The sequence below is a fragment of the Canis lupus genome, chromosome 17 (assembly GCF_011100685.1).
Source record: "Canis lupus familiaris isolate Mischka breed German Shepherd chromosome 17, alternate assembly UU_Cfam_GSD_1.0, whole genome shotgun sequence".
Lineage (NCBI taxonomy): Eukaryota > Metazoa > Chordata > Mammalia > Carnivora > Canidae > Canis > Canis lupus.
Window position 1 is genome coordinate 2,710,067 of NC_049238.1, and position 17,104 is coordinate 2,727,170.

Here is a 17,104-nt window from a genome sequence, read left to right on the forward strand (position 1 = left end):
ATGGTGGCCAGTCACAATTTTAAATACAGTTGTCAGAGGGGGGCTCATTGAGAAGGTAGTGCAAAGGTGTGAACTTCCAGGGGATGCCTGGATAGTGGGAAATTATTTCATGGAAACATAGCAGCTGGACCAGGTCCTTAATCATAAATAGAAATTATTTATGGTGGACAAAGGGAATAGTAACCCTGAGGAGACTCACAATCATGCAGCTAGAAAGTTCTAGAACCCTGGCTTCTGTGTTGCATACGTGTGCCTGTTTGGGCTGGAGAGACAGAGACAGTGCAGAGAGAAGACAAACCAAAACACCTTTAAACCATTATCTGTTGAAAATAGCTAGTTCCTTATTTCTTCTCCACAGCACACATAAATTGGAGGTGACAGTATTTCGACTGATGTCATGGCATCAAAACCGTGCTGGTAAGTAAATGTTTAACAACCCACTCTCCAGAAAAAAAAGTCTCTCATTTATTTTAGTTGCCATTTTTCATGATGTTAACACTCTGACCATGGCCAATTTGAAGCAACCAACATGAAAATCTCCAAGTGAGGTGTTGGGAAGAGATGTACCATAATGCAGGTTACCATCTTTCTACCCTGAAAAGCGTAGATAACACTAGGATGTGGTAGAATAATTGGAAAGTGGTGTGTTTCCAGTAGCTATTGGCTTTGCTTTTAGAATAGCTTATTTAATGAAAGTTTATACAACTTATTTTTAAATAATGACTGTGTTTAGCAACTAATTTACAAAATTCTTAAAAGTTGAAGACATGGGCTTTCATAGGCTGGGGGAGCTGGTTCCAGTCCCCACTGGCTGATGTAGAAATGAAGAGAATTCTGTGTTTTCCCTAAGTCATATCTTAAACCTTTTGGCCTGAATAAATCCCTCATTTCAAGTAAACATGACATTCAGAGTGGCTTTCCCTCTGCAGCAAGATGCTTTTCCCTAATGGCTGGTTAAGGCCATTGCCAGTTTTGATATAATCCCACCTCTTGATTTTGCTTTTGTTGCATGTGCTTTAGGCATCATTCCCAAAAATCATCGCCAAGACCAAGGTCAAAGAGTTTCTTCCCTATGTCCCCTCTAGGGCCTTTATGGTATCTGGCCTTATAGTTGAGATTTTAACCATTTAGATTTTTTTTTTTTTGAGTGGTATAAGAATTCTATCTTCTTTATGTGGTTACCCAGGTTTCCCCACACTGTTTATTGAAGAGACTGTCCTTTCCATACTGAGTGCTCTTGGCTCCCTTGTCAAATAGTAGTTGACTTTACGAGAAGGGATTTATTTCTGGGCCTTGTGTTCTGCTCCATGAAGCCCCTGGCTGGCTGATGGCCTCGTCTGCTTGCACGTTGCCAGTAAGCCCATGCCGAGGGCAAGCATGATGCCAGCAGGCTTAAAGGGGTGTGTTTTTCTTTTGAAATATTTTCACATTTTAACTTTGAGGACAAATAGAGGACAGCTATGGAGATTGCAATTTTTAATCTTTGGAAGATAAATATGCCACTGACAGAGTGAAAAATGCTGGTTTCCCCGGTGCTTTTTTTCTCTGTTTGAACGTATCCCCCAATATGAGGCACAGCCCAGACTCTTTTTTTATCTTAAAGATAATAAGTTCTTTAATGACAGTACAACCAGGGCAGCGTGATGGAGCCATTCTTACGCCCAGTCGCAAATACAAGTTGTCACCAACGATGATGTTGAGACAAGGTGAAAGAAAAAAAGGATGTTTTGTTGCCTCCTTCATCTCAAAAAGAAAGGACTCCAGAGCTATGGCTTTGGCCTGCTGAGCTTCCTGAAAAATCAGAAGAGAAATAATCAAGAGGAACCAAGGGTGAAAACCCTTATTCTCACGTGAGCTAATATTTTAAAGATTCTTGTTTTAGTTTTCCCTTTGTTTTGTGTTCTTGTTCTTTCCCCTTCCTGGTATGTGGAGCATTGTAGGAGATTTTTCCATTACCTAAAAATGTGGGAAGAAACATGCAGCACAGTTATGTTTCCAAAATACCTTAGTAGAAAAAAAAGGATCACTTTGGCGTGATTACCCAGCAATCTCTCCCGCAACAGAGTGCCCATTTATTGCTTACCAAGCCCTATGGATTGCTTTAAGCATTTAATTTTTAACATTCAAGACAAATTTGTGAGACAGAAAGTACAGTCCATGAAAGAAGGGTCTTAACTGATTTTGTCAATTCAATTTAACAAAATTGAATTAATTTTGTTAATTAAATTAACAAATTGTGGAAGCTCAATATATGTTTGTTGAATGAGTAATTTCCTCGGCTCAATCCCACATGTACAGCCAAGGAAATGGATGTGGGGAAGTTGATTACCTTGCCCAGCTCTGGTCAGTTAATAAGTGGCAGGGTATGATTTAAATCGAGCATTTTTTGGTTTCAAAACTCTTTTCCCAAAGTACTGTGATACCTCCATGGTGTCCACCTGGGGAGGATGTGGCCCAGCACGAGGAACACTGAATTTAGTCTGGGGTCCCAGGCTTACTTTGTTGTTGTTGTTGTTGCTGCTATTTGTTTTTTTAGTTGACTAGATTTCCATATTTTTTCCATTTATTTATTTATTCACTTTTTTTTTTAAATTTATGATAGGCACACAGTGAGAGAGAGAGGCAGAGACACAGGCAGAGGGAGAAGCAGGCTCCATGCACCGGGAGCCCGACGTGGGATTCGATCCCGAGTCTCCAGGCGCTAAACCGCTGCGCCACCCAGGGATCCCCTATTCACTTAATATTTAAAGTAACTTTTTGGACGCCCGGGTGGCTCAGTGGTTGAGGGCCTGCCTTTGGCTCAGGGCGTAATCCTGGAGACCCAGGATCGAGTCCCAGGACCGAGTCCCACATCGAGTTCCCTGTGTGGAGGCTGCTTCTCTCTCTGCCTATGTCTCTGCCTCTCTCTGTGTCTCTCATGAATAAATAAATAAAATCTTTAAAATATATTTAAAGTAACTTTTAAAGGGATGAGACAGTTGGCTGTTTTGAAAAATTCTAACACAGAGAATAAAAAATCAACATTTCATAGTTTTGTTGAACAACTGATTAAGTCTTTCAACACACCTTTAAATCCTCCACACTTTGGAATAAGGCACGTTAAGAAAATAAAAAAAAAAAAAAAATCCCCTTAAATGAAATGTTCTAGCTCTGATCTTTGCAGGATTAATAATACTCTTAAAGTTGGATATCTAAATACTGGTAAGGAACTCAATTATCTTTTTCTTTTAATTTAATACAATTAACCAACATATAGTACATCATTAGTTTCAGATGTAGAGTTCAGTAACTTATCAGTCACATGTAACACCCAGTGCTCATCACATCAGGGGCCCTCGTTCATGCCAGTCACCCAAACACCCCAACCCCCACCCCTGGGCTCACTACTTGATCCACAGATGAGAAGCTCAGTGACCTTCTCAACTTGCCTTGTCCCATCTTCTGCAATTATCACATTGACCTGAGAAAGTCGAAAGGTAATCAAACACTTCATAACATTTAAATACATTGCCTACTTGCGATATTATTTTTGAGTAAAAACTGCAAAAATGCCCCTGTTATTCCCTTTCTTGCATGAAAATAGTAAAATAGGCTATTTGACAGGCTCTGTGCACTTAAGCTAGTATTTATTGGGCATTTGTTATATCGGTTGCACACACCAGACCTTAGACCAGTTGCCTTACACGAATACCAAATGGTCTCATGATTTGGTTTTGCTTGCAGAGCATTGCCTAGCACAGTGTGTCTGGGGCGTGTCTGTAGAAGAATAACATCAGAGTCGCCCTGGGAGCAGGTTATGAAGACAGACACCCAAGGCCTACAGCCAGGAGGGTGTCCTGTGTGGTACATGTGTGTGCTTCCCAACATTCCCGAGTGAGTTGTGTGTCCCTACTGTGCTGGACACTACACATAGCCTCACGGTAAAATCCAGTATGTTGATTAGAACAGATTCTTTGTTGAAAGCGACGACTAGAGAGTCTCTCATTGAAGGTTACCTTTCTTCCTTTTCCTTTGATAGATGAGCTTCTGGAATTTGAGCCTTGGAAAAAATACACTGCCACATTGATATTGTATTCAGCTGTCAATCATCATGCTGAAAATGAAGGTAAAAGGGAATGAGAAAATACCAACTAGTAACCTGATGGTTGTTGGAACCCAGCGAAAGAGGCCACCTTGCCTTTGAGCAACACACTCACAGTCATGTGTTTGTTCTACGTGTCCTGCGCTCCGCCCTCTACACCAGGCCTGCTGTCACCACCCCGCAGCTCTCAGTGGTAGGAACAGGATCACCATGAAGTCTGTCTGAAGACCGTTGTGAAGCCAACCTAATTTTTATCATGATAATCTGGGTCTTTTGAGTGATAGTGGGACCCCTAGAGATGCTTTCAGAACTTCTCATGGTATTCGGAAATTATGAAACAATACTGAAAACTCATCTGACTTTGATTCATACTGGAGGTGGGGCAGGAAGAGGGATGGTTGACATGGTAATGACAATAAGAAGGTCTCTGTTAAATTTTAATCTCAGATAAACAACGATTTTTTAAAAGTATAATGCATTTGTCTGCTCAGGCTTCCATAAGACAGGATCAAAGGCTGAGTGGCTCAGACAACAGAGATGCCTCTCTCACAGTTCTGGAAGCAGGGAGACCAAGATGAGAGCAGCTGGAGGCTGGGCATCTGGGGAGGACCTGCCCCTGCTGCAGGGCTGCCTTCCCCCCACCGTGTCCTCACCCTGATGTCACCCTCTCTCTCTCTCATATAAGACATGAATCCCACTCTCATGATCCCATCTGACCTTAATTACCTTCCAAAGCCTCCGTCAGATTGGGAGTTAGGACTTCAACATCTGAATTTGAGGAGGACACATCCATTAATATTATTATTTTTTAAAATTTTTTAAAAATTTTTATTTATTTATGATAGAGAGAGAGAGAGAGAGAGAGAGAGAGAGGCAGAGACACAGGCAGAGGGAGAAGCAGGCTCCATGCAAGGAGCCCGATGTGGGACTCGATCCCGGGTCTCCAGGATCGTGCCCTGGGCCAAAGACAGGCGCTGAACTGCTGCGCCACCCAGGGATCCCCATTAATATTAAATACACCTCAGATCCTGTACGGACATACTTACACTGCAGGAACTATCTGTGGTTTATCTGCAGCTCAAGTTGGCCGGAGCATCCTCTGTTTTACCTGTTGTTTCCCTGTTCAACACGTCAAGAAAGCCAACCAGGAACCTGAAGACTTAGACGAACGCCCGCCCCGTGTCTGGCCACCCAAGGAGCTGATGACCCCCATCTTGCCAGTAAAGTGGGGATCCTGAGGCCAGGAAAGACCCACTTTGTGGGGTCTTGTAGGGGGTTCATGTATAAAAGGGGGTGGCACTAGCCGGATACGTCACCCACAGCAAACACTCCACGAAATAGGAGGCTCACTCATCCCTCCTCCCCGCAGCCAGCAGCCTGCGATTCCACTTCTAGGCAGGAACCCAGATGCCCGTGGGGGGTCCGCCCACAGCCGGCCCTGCAGGGGCTCCAGGCAGCTATTCCCAAGGCATCTTCCTCGGGGAGGGTGGAGTTAACCCCAGGTGCACCATCCAAATGAAGGGCAGGAGGAAAGGGGTGAGAAGAGAGCAGGGGTAAGGATGAGGCAGCTTCAGCCCAGAGTAACTGAGGACGGGCCAAGGACAGCGCCCACCAGGGCGTCAGAATGGGGTCCCCCAGGATGGCTGTCTGTGAAAGACATTTTCAGGTTTTAGGTTATGCTGTGAAACGTTATTAAGCTATGACATAGAGGATGATGTAATACAGGTTATTATCTGCATATAACAGCGAATATATAACAATTTAAGGGACATCTGGTGGCTTAGTGGCTGAGTGTCTGCCTTCAGCCCAGGGCGTGACCCCGGGGTCCCAGAATCGAGCCCCGCATTGGGGTCCCCACAGGGAGCCTGCTTCTCCCTCTGCCTTTGTCTCTGCCTCTCTCTGTGTCTCTCAGGAATAAATGAATAAAATCTTTTAAAAAAAGAATATTTAAAAGTGGCAATAGTTTCATGTATGTACAACTTAGACATTTTATTTCTATTAAATTTATTTTTTTGTGAATTTTGCAGTTTTTGAAAAAAGAGAAACAAGAGGTTGCCCCTGATGCAACACTGCAGATGTGACTCAATCACTTTTACTGCATATCCTTTTACTGCTCCTAAATATCCTCTTAGTTCTTAACATTCAGATAAAGTAATGAAATGTGAGATTAACCAAATACAATTCCATCGCCTATTTTTCTCTTTAAATTATATGTCACATGATTTTCCTTGCCAGGGCATTTCTTCAATGACCTATGTCAGTAAATTCAGATTACATGTTTTTTGGGGTCCAGGCCCTATTTTGAGAACAGTCAGGTTACCTTCACTTCTGATATCACAATACCTAGGTGGACAATCCTCTTCCGTAAGACTTTGCACACATGCCTCAACACCAATTTAGCACAAATTCATTACAAATACAATCACAATGTCAACGTATGTTTAAAGAATCTTGATACTTACTTCCAAGCAACTTTTCCCAGACACGGTTTTCCTGGATTTAGCTATGGTAACCCCTGCCACCGCGCCCCACGTGGCCAGAGACCCAGGGCCTCTGAGGTGCTGGAAGCACCGAGTCTCACCCCCAACCCCAGACCCTGGGAATCAGAGCCTGTAGGGTGGCGAGAGGCCTAGAAGACCTGCATGGCTGTCAGTTCTGGAAACCTCTGGGTTATACTGTAGCCTGCTAGAGGGAGAGGTAAACACATTACAGAGACGTTAGACGTTGGCTTTCAGGCCCAGGGAGGCGGGATGCCATCATCGAGCTGAGAATCAGTCATGACTGCTCTTGAGTCATCGGTCCCCAAATAGCACGGGGGCCTGCGGCAGAGCTGAGGTAAGCGGGCACGGGTGGGGGGGAGTGTGGGTGGGGGCGATCACACCTGCACCTCCTCTAATTCCGGCTCCGCGTGGCTCCGTCAAGGAGGCACTGGCGTCCAAGAACAGCCCTGACTCAGCCGGCTGGCCTGGGCCGTGGGAGTGGAGGCTGGCCAGCCTTGCTCTTCCTCATCCTTGTTTGGATTTTGTCAATGGCTGTGGGTGGTTCCACCAATATCACCATAGTCACAGAGGCAGGTTGGTAGTCTCTAGTTCAAAATATACATCTGTTCCCCCCGAATCATAGGGGCACATCCATGAGTGTGATGTCACGTATACTTCCACACGAGAAGTGTGACCATATATGTCATCGCATGTCTGAAGACTCCTGTTTGATCTACAAACTCCATACGTGTCATTGACCACCCTTAGGGACAATGTGATGGTACAGATCAGCGTTCAGACTCAGGGGTGCTGAAGGTCAACCTGGGGGGCTCGGGGAAAATGCAGGTTCTGATTCAGCAGCTCCGGGCTGAGGCCCCAGAGTCTACATTTTCTCCAATCCCCAAGGGTTACTGAGGGAGGAACATGAAGATCCCTCCTTGAGTAGCAGGGGATGGGCAACGAAGGCCCCAGAGAGGTCTCCAATCTACGTGAGCCTCTTCCTTCATTTAGTGACATCCCACTAAGTGACACTTGCTATCTTCCTGAGTCTACTTTAAGTGACTCCTTTCTTCTGACTTATGTTCTTCATTTGTTTTCTAATTTGTGAAGCAGCATTTCACAGTAATCAGCTTTTAATCCACATAGACCTGGGTTCAAATCTGGGCTCTGCATTCACAGCTGTGACACCAGGCATGTTAAAATGCCAGTGCCCCATTTTGGTCTCTGTTATTTACCTAATCTGACTGCGGTCTCCCCACGATCTCTCCAGATAGTACCTGCTTCCAAGCAATTGGAAAAATCCAATGGACGCAAGAAGAGCGCATGCACCAGAGTAGGAATGATACTAATGACACAAAGACATATGGAAAAATCATGCCATTTTAAAGTCAGCCATACAGATGCCCAGAGGGAGAGAGTGGTTACTGTTTTTGACACAAGATGCATTTCTTCTTCACTCATTTCTATGAGACTCAGTATTGCAAACACACCTGTGTGCTGCAGTTCCCTTTTTTTTAAATAAATTTATTTTTTATTGGTCTTCAATTTTCCACCAAAAAGGAGAATTATAGACCAGTATCCCTGATGAACATGGATGCAAAAATTCTCAACAAGATACACTTCCCTTGTATATCAACCTCTTATGTTTTCCTGACCACTCTGTACTTTGTGTGGGTGGTGTTTATGTGCACTGGTGGTCCCTCATATATTCCCTCTCTGGCCCTGAATGTTGACGAGATGTTCAATGATCCCCGACTACATGAATCAACACATATGTGCTCTTTTCACAGGCTGTCAAAATCCAATAGTTCTAATATTGGGGAAAATGGTATATGGCAAGTTAGAATGTTTTGGATACCTGGGGGTTAACCAATGGCTCTTCTATTTTAACTTGAGGTTTGGGAAAAAGAAAAAAACTCTTAAATATGTTAATTGTATTTACCTGTTTTAATAATTACAGTATAGATAAACCAAGTAAAATTTGACTTGACTCTGGACTTTCCCATGAATTATCATCTATTTATTGGTCATTACTTATGCCTCAAATTATGACCTGGGCTGTAATCTTATAGAAAATAAACATGTAGAAGGGTTTGTGCTTTGGCTGAGAGGCACTGGGGAAGTTTTGTACGTTTTAATTAATTCATTATATGCCCTCAATTCCTTTACAAATACAGAACAGAAAGTGTTTCGTTAATTAAAAGTTTTCCATAATGGTTCTGATTCACTTGGATTTTGATATGTAAATATTTAAAAAAATTCTTCTAGCATTAATCACTTTCATATAGATTGGTTATCCAAAATCCTCTTTGTGAATTTGTGCTTAATCTTCTCTTTGGCAAAATCTTGCGATGGTTTGACATAACGTCATTTAAAACTTTTTAGAATTGTTGGGGACAAATTGGATAACACAATGGCAATTCACTGCTCTAAGAATCTGTATTTTAACAATATAATTAGATAGATATATAGCTTTTCACTTTTGAACACACAGCGTTAGATCCAGTCATGTTCAAGAAACTTCCCTCTTTTCATCTTGCAAAAACTATTTGTATGTTCAAAGCACAGTACCTTTTAGACAACATTATTGAACCAACACTGTTGGCGTAGATAACAAAGCCCCTTTAGGAACTGGCAGTGGGTCACAGTCTCCTTTCAGGGACTGCTATTAGACATGAGTGCCAGTGGCCTGAGATTTAGTCTTTCCTATTAAGGTATACATTTAATTTTAAAGCTTTCAATTAAAATAAAATAAATAAAATAAAATAAAATAAAACTTTCAAATAAATATTTGAAAAAAATTTGAATGCTATTGAAATATTTTTAATTTTTTAATTTTTTATTTTTTTGAAATATATTTTTATTTATTTTTTTGAAATATATTTTTAAATGCTATGAATTTCAAAAGCCATAAATCCAACAGTACCGAAAATAGAAAATAAAGTAATTTATTAATGAAATTCAGAAATGAACAAATTGAGTAACATTGAGCTGTTAATAAATGTAATAGCAGTTGATATTTATTTTCTACTCTGTGTCGGGTACTATCCTAATATATATTTCACACACACACACACACACACACACACACATACATTCACTTAAGCCCCTTATCAGTGCCGTGGTATCGATACACTGTAATTATCCCCATTTCATAGATATGGAAGCTAAGAACCGGTTTATGTAAGTCGGCTGCCATCACTGTCTAGTAACTAGTAAATACACTTTAAACCCAGACACCTGACTATAGATCCTACACTGAACCACTATATTAAACTTCTTTACGTAACAAGTGATTTGCATTATATCATTTAATCAACCCAACAAGCACCAAATTACTAGAATTACATTCAGTTTCTAGATGCACTGTAGTAACTAAAGTTATAACAAGTAATCAGCTTAATGTATAGTTAATAAAGAGTGCACCTTAGAATTCATACTCTGGAGTAGTTGTCAATAGATCCTACTCTTGTTTTATTATCACATTTTGCCTTCAACTGTAGCATTCATATCTGGGCCTTTATATCTTTACATTTTAAGACTCACTGTGTGGATACACAGAGGTAATGAGAAACATAGGTTACTTTTCTTTTTTTAATATTTATTTATGTATTTATTTGAGAGAGGGTGAGAGAGCATGTGAGAGGAGGGGCAGATGGAGAGAGAGAGAATTTCAAGCAGACTCTGCACTGGGCAGGGGAGCTTGCCTCGGGGCTTGATCCCATGACCCTGAGATCATGAAAAATCAAGTCAGATCCTTAATCAACTGAGCCACCCAGACGCCCCAAGTTTGCTTTTCCAAATTGCCTTAGAAGTACAACTTACTTCATTAAAAAAGTGAGGGAGAGTTATTAACCTCAAATATTTGAACTGGTCCAGGGATAACGAAAGATTCAAGGTGCAGGCTTTGAAAATAGCAGGAGACCATGCTGAGGTGCTGGGTGGTAGGGAGAAATATTTTTTTTTCTCCTTCCTTTTCTTCTCATGTAGTTTAATTTTTGACATTACTAAGACATAATGTCAACAGTACTTTCCAAGTTGATTAAACATCACATATTCCTATAGATGGAAATACGAAGTGTATCAGATAATTCCATGTTCATAGATACTCCTCACAAATGTGAGTACACACAGCATCTGGGAGAAATTTGTGGTCGCTGACACTTCTTCAAAGCCCTGCAGTTGGGCAACGTGCATTTCCTCATTTTTGGCTTGATGTATTTCAAAGGTAAATAAAGGCAAGTGCAGTAATCTATTGTTGAAGATTGAAATGTGAGTAAAATGCTGAGAAAGTTGTAGATTGCCTTGAAGGAGAGTGAGATGTCCAGCAAGAAATCGTGTTAGAACAACTTCAAATAGTTTCTGCTGATGGAATATGGTTGATCTTCAATTTATTTTCATTCAAGGCAGATGTGTCTATTTTGTGTCTTTCCACCCACTCCAGAAAGACTTCAAAGCAACTGCATTTGGGCTTTGAAAAAATTCCATATAGGCCAGCAATGTCCATTGGAGCTTGAACTCCAGTGTCGTATGTGTATGTGTATAATATAATCACATATAGGGATCCCTGGGTGGCGCAGTGGTTTAGCGCCTGCCTTTGGCCCAGGGCGCGATCCTGGAGACCCGGGATCGAATCCCACGTCAGGCTCCCGGTGCATGGAGCCTGCTTCTCCCTCTGCCTGTGTCTCTGCCTCTCTCTCTCTCTCTCTGTGTGTGTGACTATCATAAATAAATTAAAAAAATTAAAAAAAAATTTATAATCACATATAATATCTTCTTCTTTTTAAAAAATAGTAATTAACAAAAAACCAGCCTAGCTTTTTTCCTGTCTCATGCTTTGGAAGCACATTCATTTCTAGGAAATATAAAAGTCTTGAGTGCATCAAAGTGTGGGACCGTGGTGGGTATGCGAGGGCTGTCCCCAGCAAGTTAGAGGTTGTCCTGGAAGCAGTGTCCTGGGGCAGAATCCGTCTCACTGAGAGCAAGCTCATACTCATAAGACCACGACCTACTACTCCTCAAATATTTCCCTACATAATAAAAACAAAAGAAATCCTACCTCCAAATAGAGACGAGATTGGCAAATGACATCTTTGGGTTTTTTTTGAGAGAGAGAGAACGATAGAGCACACACCCGTGTGTGGCATGGGGAGGTAGAAGGGGGAGGGAGAGACTCTTTAAGCAGGCTCCATGCTAGGTGTGAGTGAGATCATGATCTAGGCCAAAATCAAGAGTTGGATCCTTAACAGACTAAGTCACCCAGGTGCCCTGGTAAATGACATCTTAAATTCACATTCCCCAGGATCTCCACAGTATTTGTCCAAACTTCTGTTTGTAACATTGGCTGGAGAAGCAAAAGATGAAAGAAGACAACATAGAAAAGATAGTCTCTTGAAAATAATTTCTAATTGTTCATATGGGAAGCCACGTAAGGGAATATCAGAAAGAGATCCTACAGATGTGGGAAAAAATCCATAACAAATAGTGCCACAGCCGCGTCATGGACTGATCTAACCCTCACCTCTGGACCTCGGACATTTCCTTTCCTTTCCACGTCAGCCCCACGTTTACTCATGCTCTCCCCAAACCTTGGTGTCTTCTAGCTTGTGTCTGACGTTGGCCCCTTCTACTCTTGTCCCCCCCTGAAGCCAGATCAATCTGGAGAAGAGACCGATCCCACCCCATTCTCCTTCTCCTTTCTGGTCATTCACCGTTGATTCCAGGACAAAGATCGTTCCCTCCTTTACACCAGTCTACATTCTCAATCCCACCTCGAGGGTTGGAACTCTTCACTTGGCCACTGGCGCTGCTCTTCTATCATCTCAGGAAAGAAGCTCCTTCAACATACCAAGTTCTCTCAAACCTCTGGTCCTTACCTGGACGTCTCTGTCTTCTCCTAGATTAGTGAACTCCCTCATAAATTTCATACATTGAGAAGCTAAAGCAGAACCGCCCAGACAGAGAAAACTCCCTCTTTTTCTCCAAAATATGTGCTTGTATGCTCATTTTCCCATTGTATGGATATTTTTCCTTGGCATACTTTCTCTTGTTTGGCATAACGGAACTCAATAAATGAGTAAATAAGTACTTTACATGTAAGAAATATTTTAAAACATTTTGAACAAACAAAATGCTGAATAAATGGACAAAAAATAATTACATATGTGCAGATATCAGTAGTTTTAATATGAACAGTTTACATTTTTAATTTTGAATATTAAATTATGGAAAAGTTGCAATAACTGTATAGAATTCCCATGTACCTTTCACCCAACTTCTCATGTTAATACATAACTAAGAAATTCCACAAGAAAGTCACACTGACACCATATTAGTTAATCTACAGGTTTTGTTCAAATGTCCCTAGCTCTTTCTACTAATAGCCTTTTTCAGTTCCAAGATTCAATCCATTACCTCACACTGCATGCCGTCATCATGTCTCCTTTATCTCTTCTGATCTGAGACAGATTTTTGGTTTTTCCTTGTTTTCTATGACCTTGACAATTTTGAATAATTGTTTTATGGAATGTACCTCAAATTGGGTATGCTTGATGTTTTCTCATAATTAGGCTAACTAATGGGTTTTTGAGATGACCACAGATGACACAGATCACAGAGGTGATACGCCCTACTCATCACACCATAACAGTGGTGTTTTATGTCAAAGTGACTTATTTCTGGTGACCTTCATCACTTCATTATATCATTTCTGTCAGATTTCTGCACTGTAAGTTTGCTATTTTTCCTTTTCATGTTGTATGTGCTAGAAGCCTGTTACTAAGTACACCTCACGCCAAAGGGAGGGAATTCGCTTTTCCTGAGGAAGAATTATAAAATATTTGTAGACATATGTTAAAACCACAACAACAATATTTTGTAGGAGAGATTCTGAGGCTATGAAAATGTTGTCTTTCTCTTTAGAGTTTTGTCCACTAATGATGGCAATCATCAACAACCTTGCCAGCAGTAATTACTGCTATGGTGTTCTAATGGCGATTTTCTATTTCCCTCATTCCTTCTACATTTATTAATTAGAATTATTCTATAAAATAGTTGTCTTTTCTCTCTCATTCACTTATTTATTCAAGCACACCCTCATATTGTTTGGACTCATGTATAATTTTTTTTATTCTCTGGGTAATAATTTTACATGATACTATTAATTCTTTTGTTGTTCTAGTGGCCCAGCCTTGTGACTGGTGCTTGCTGTATTAGTCTGCCTGGTGCTACCTTTGACACAGCACATCCTCTGTTCATTAGCCTTTCCTTACTTTCTGACTGACAAGGTGCTCCAAATTGTCTTGCATTTTCCCTGTCCCAGCTTTAACGCCAGTCTTTGCTTCAAGGGGCCCTAGCTACCTTTTATTGGAGAATGATACTTAGAAAACAAGATCTGAGCAATAAGTGTGTTCATTGCCACTGGAGAGTCATTGCTTCTAGGCCCCGGACAGCAGACAGACCTGGGCAATCTATGTCTGTATACTACCCTGTGTATGCACCCATGTCTATACTTATGTATTTAACTTTCTATTGATAGGGACGCCTGGGTGGCTCAGCGGTTGAGCGTCTGCCTTCAGCTCAGGGCGTGATCCCAAGATCTGGGATTGAGTCCCACATCCGGCTCCTTGCGGGAAGCCTGCTTCTCTCTCTGTGTCTCTGCCTCTCTTTCTGTGTATCTCATGAATAAATAAATAGGCTCTTAAAAAAAAAAAAACTTTCTACTGATATATAGTAAAAGAAACATGAGGCCATAATTATATCCCTGATTCTAATCCAGTACCATAAACCTCTTTTTACCCTCCCTCATTGCTTATTTGTAACTTTCTCTCTGTCAGTGGGTAACCAAGCTCTCGTTATCTGCACTATAGTTATTTGTTTAATTCTAGCTTCAAAGATGCTAATATATACCCCAGGAAAGGACAGTTTACCAACAAATGTAGAATGTTTATGTCCATTTCTTTTGTCTTTACTCTTTTTTAAAAAAGACTCAAAAAAAATAAAAAAATAAAAAAAAATAAAAAAAGACTTTATCAGAGAGAGAACACTCTGATGTGCAAACAAGGGAGAGGGGCAAAGGTAGAGGGAGAGAGAGAATCCCAAGCAGACTCTGCACTGAGCTTGGAGCCCAATGTGGAGCTCCATCTCATGTCCCTGAGATTATGACCTGAGCCAGAGTCAAGAGATGCTCAGAGCCAGATGCTCAACCAACTGAGCCATACTGGCACCCCTTGTCTTACTTTTATATTATCAAGAAAAATCCCCAAAGTTATTTGACTTGCTTCCCCTACCCCCAAACTCCTTAGTGCAGTTGTGTCCTACATTTGCAATAATGTCAGATTTATTTATAGCAGACTGAATTCTAATTCTGAGTTCCCTGAAATCTCAGTTTAATTTCTTCTATTTGCACACATAAAATTCAGCTTTTGTGTCTAAGTGTTCTAGGTGTTTGAACAACTGCATAAATTCATATCCTTTACCCTAGTCCCATGCAGGATGTCCATTCACCCTGCACCTTCCTTTGTGTTTTCTGTTTGTTGTCGACTGCCTCTTCTCTCCCAAACAAAGGCAAGCAGGTTTTTGGCTATATGACTGCTATGGCTACTGAGCACCACTCGTCTTCTCTCCTATAGCTATCTTTCCCAGGATGTCACATGAATGTCTGCATTCTTGTACTCAGCAAGCTTCATTCAAGATTCCCCCATTTTCTTTCATGAATTAATACCTAGTTCTTTTTTATATCTGAATAATATTTTATTGTTTGTATATTATCATAGTTTCTTTTTTCTTTGACCCATTGATACCATCTAGAGTTCTTCCAACTTTTCATACTCATGAATAGGGCAGTTATAAACATTGTATATAAGCTTTTATGTGAACATACATTTTTAAATTTTTAAAAATTTAATTAATTAACTTATTTGAGAGAGAGAGAGGGAGAGAGAGTGCACATGCATGAATATGAGCAGGGAAGGGGGCAAAGGGACAAGCAGACTCCCTGCTGAGCAGGAAGCCTGATCCTGGACCCAGGCCCTGGAATCATGACCTGAACCAAAGGCAGATGTTTCCCAACTAAGCCACCAAGGCACCACTGACATATATTTTTTTTAAAACCAAGACTTTACTTTTTTAGAGAAATTTTAGAATTACAGCAAAATTGAAAGGAAGGTACAGAGAGTTCCCACATACCCCTACTAGGTCACATGTGTATTCCTATTCCACTTAGAGGTACAGATTTTCCCTGTTTCCTTCTTCCAATTGCAGTGGATTTCCACAATTCTCTAAGGTGACAGCCTTTAATTCCTTTTTTCCCTGAAGATTAAATTTCCTGTTTCTTATTGGACATAAGGAGGGTGGATCGCAGAAGAATTTGGGCCTAGGCTGGTCTTACCCTTCCATTGTGGACAAGATGGAAACCTTCTTAAATTTATCCCCATCTTCCACATGGATGCCTGCCTGGATTCATGTGGAAAAAGCCAGCAAATGGCAGAAAAAGCCGTGAGGGCTGGTCCTCAGGAACTTCATCCTCTCATGGTAGCTCACTCTGCCTTTCAGAATATATAAAATTTAGCTAAATTTCCTTCCTTGCTTATGTGCTGTCTGGTAGGGTCTGTCTTGGGTTTGCAATCACTTGGGACTTGTTTCTCACTGTGGCTACTGTCTCCCCTAATAGTTTAGGTTATTAGCTTTTCCTGTGATACCAGGTTTTTGATGAATTCAAGAAAGTCATCAACATGCACTTTTTTTTCTGCTTTTTGTTGTCGTTGTAAGGAGGTGAGTGGCATGCTCCAGTTCTCTACATATCTGAGCTGAAACAGGAAGTCCATCAACAATTTTATTTATTACTTTCTCATCAACAATTTTAATTTTTTGAAGTTGATTACAACATAGTTTACCTACAATCCACTTATGAAATGATTTCAAGGATTCCCCACACTAAGCTAAATATCAAGATGACCATCTGTCAATAATATAGGAAGCAGCTCTTCAAGCATTCATCATATCACTAGAATCTAGAACAACAGGTTCTTAAACATTAGGTCTGAAAGATCCTGAGGGAATATCTGTTTCCATATTTGTCTTGGCTTGCAGACTCCAAGAAAGTGGAAAATTTAGTGCATCCAGTGTGTTTTTAGTATAATTGTTATATATATATATATATATATATATATATATATATATATATATAATCTCACACTAACCTCACCAATCATGATATTCTTTGTGGGCAAGTCATAAATTATAAAAAATGTCTTGGAAAAATATGTTCAAGATGCAACAATAACAAAACAAAATACCTCCTAGAAGAATATTCTACAAGTCCACTTGCACCTACTGAGCAATTTCTCAGATTGCTTCCCCTTCAAGATCAGTTTCTCCAATGACAGCCTGCTGCTGGTTGGTTGTTCTGTGCAGCCAGTTGCCAGCCATGTGAAACCATGACTTCTCATACCTTCCAACTTATCTCCTACTACAGGACCCAAAAAGAGGATGGTGCCCCACACATGTGTTAGATGGTTGGAGGTTGGGAAGAGAATGTTGCACC